The 2,723-nt window shown below is 55.5% G+C and overlaps 1 pseudogene; it reads left to right on the forward strand.

Annotated features, from left to right (window-relative positions):
* Window positions 1-2,723, forward strand: part of LOC122546641 — an 8,627-nt pseudogene that overhangs the window by 3,026 nt on the left and 2,878 nt on the right.

Here is a 2,723-nt window from a genome sequence, read left to right on the forward strand (position 1 = left end):
GCTGCATTTTGGAAAAGCAAATCTTAGCAGGACTTATACACTTAATGGTAAGGTCCTGGGGAGTGTTGCTGAACAAAGAGACCTTGGAGTGCAGGTTCATAGCTCCTTGAAAGTGGAGTCGCAGGTAGATAGGATAGTGAAGGCAGCGTTTGGTATGCTTTCCTTTATTGGTCAGGAGTACAGGAGTCAGGAGGTCATGTTGCGGCTGTATCGGTGAGGCCACTTTTGGAATACTACTTTCAGTTCTGGTCTCCCTGCTACAGGAAGGATGTTGTGAAACTTGAGAGGGTTCAGGAAAGGATGTTGGAGGGTTTGGGCTACAGGGAGAAGCTGGATAGGCCAGGGGCAATTCTCCCTGGAGCGTCTGAGGCTGAGGGGTGACCTTATAGAGGTTTATAAAATCATGAGGGACATGGAAAGGGTAAATAGACAAGATCTTTTCCCCCTGGGGTGGGGGAGTCCAGAACTAGTGGGGTGCAGATTTAAGGTGAGAGAGTGGGAAAGGGACCTGAGAGGCAACTTTTTCAGGCAGTGGGTGGTGCGTGTGTGGAACGAGCTGTCAGAGGAAGTGGCGGAGACTGGTACAATGGCAACATTTAAAAGGCATCTGGATGGGTTTAGAGGGAGATGGGCCAAGTGCTGGCAAATGGGGACTAGGTTAGGTTCGGACATCTGGGTCAGCATGGACGGGTTGGGCCGAATGGTCGGTTCCTGTGACTCTGTGATCCCCTCGTTGAACGTGACACCCAACCTCCCTCTTGGAAATAAAGAAGTGGATGCAGATTCCCTCTGGTTTTCGCGCGTTCCCTGCCCCTGTCCCCCCAGCTTGAACAGCGAGGGTGGCAAGTCGACTGCAGAGGCTTCACAGTTGCGTCTCTGCCCTGCATGCATACCTGTAACGGCGGAATGTAGAACATTCCAGCGCAGTCCAGGCCCTTCGGCCCTCAATGTTGTGGAACCAATCTGATGCCCATCTAACCTGCACTATTCCATTCTCATGTATAAATGCCCTTAAAGTTGGCGAGTCTGCTACTGTGGCAGGCAGTGCATTCCACACCCCTGAGTAGATATCTACCTCTGAGCACGGTGGCTCAGTGGTTACCACTGCTGCCTCACAGCACCAGGGTCCCAGGTTCGATTCTAGCCTCGGGCGACTGTCTGTGTGGTATTTGCACATTCTCTCTCCACACCCCCCCGCCCCCCCCCCCCCAACCCCCGTGTCTGTGGGTTTCCTCTGGGTGCTCCAGTTTCCTCCCACAGTCAAAGATGTGCAAGTTAGGGAGAACTGGCTGTGCTAAATCACCCACAGTGTTAGGTGCATTAGTCAAGAGGGAAATGGGTCTGAGTGGGTTACTCTTCAGAGGGTCGGTGTGGACTTGTTGGGCCGAAGGGCCCTGTTTCCATACTGTAGGGAACCTAATCTAATCTGTCCTATATCTATCACCCCTCAATGTAAAGCTACGTCCCCTCGTGCTCGCCCTCACCATCTTGAGGGAAAAGGCTCTCGCTGTCTAACCCTCTGATAATCTCAATGAAGTCACCTTCTTCTCTCTGATGAGAACAGCCTCAAGTCCCTCTGTAAGACCTTCCCTCCAGACCAGGCAACATCCTGGTAAGTCTCCTCTGCACCCTTCCCCGGTTTCTGCAGTTTCTCGGCTGTATCCTTTGGGGTTTTTTTTGTTTGAAACGGCCTTCGTCTGCCTGGACGCTTGGTTACGGGAAAGTGTTTTTCCATCTGCCCCGTCAGATGAACACTGAGGTGAGCGTAGACACCAAACAGCCAACGCTGCAGGGCGTCTCGTTTCCTGTTGACAAAGACGCCGTCCGTGCCTTGGGACAACTCCAGCGGAAGGATTGCTCCTACGTCCAGCTGGTGGGTGGGCTGACGGCGGGAGTGGTGGGGGTGGGGGGGGAGGGTGTGGGGAGGGGAGGGATGAGTGCCGTTGTGGGAGGGAGAGGGAATTTCAGAGAGGACCCCAGCGGTGCAGGTCAGCCCGCCCACGATGTCTCTCGCTCCGTGGCCAACCCTGTGCCGGCATGCCACCCTACGCCAATCTGAGGTGATGCCCCTCTGGGTCCTAGACTTTCCCACACGAGGGGGAGTCACCTCTTTTTGTCCCCCCCTTTTCTGCCTCAATAAGGTCACCTCTGGTTTGTCTAAACTCCAATGGGTGCGGGCCACTCTGCCTCTTCTCATCCCTCACTCCCCAGGATCGGCTGCAGGTGCCTTCCCTGGACAGACTCGGATACCGGGTCTATCCCTGCTTGGATATGGGGCCCCAGGAGCATCCGCGCATTTCCTGCTGTGCTCTGACTGGGGCCTTGGGAGGTTTTCTGCGAAACCTTGTTGAGGTTTATGGGAAGGGAGGGCGGGATGGAGAAGACCCAAGCCGTGATGGGGCTGAGTTGTGGGACAGGCTAGAGGGGTCGAGCGGCCTCAACACAGCGCTGTGTTTGAGCTGTGTGTTTCCACATGGTGACTGTATCCCAAACTCCACAACCCTCTCCCAGCCACACCCTCAGGACTGTCGGAAAGAGGGACTGTACAGCTAAGGAATATTCATCTGAGGGGGTCTCTTCTCTCTTCTCTCCTGCTAACTACCATCTCTCTCTACCCCCTCCCCCCTTTTTCTCTCCCCCCTCCCTCCCTCCCCCTCCCCCCCCCTTCCCCGCGGCACTTCCCACCCCTCCCCCCACGCACGGCGTGACGGGCGCCCCGCCTC

The sequence above is a fragment of the Chiloscyllium plagiosum genome, unplaced genomic scaffold (genome assembly GCF_004010195.1).
Source record: "Chiloscyllium plagiosum isolate BGI_BamShark_2017 unplaced genomic scaffold, ASM401019v2 scaf_82184, whole genome shotgun sequence".
NCBI classification, from domain to species: domain Eukaryota; kingdom Metazoa; phylum Chordata; class Chondrichthyes; order Orectolobiformes; family Hemiscylliidae; genus Chiloscyllium; species Chiloscyllium plagiosum.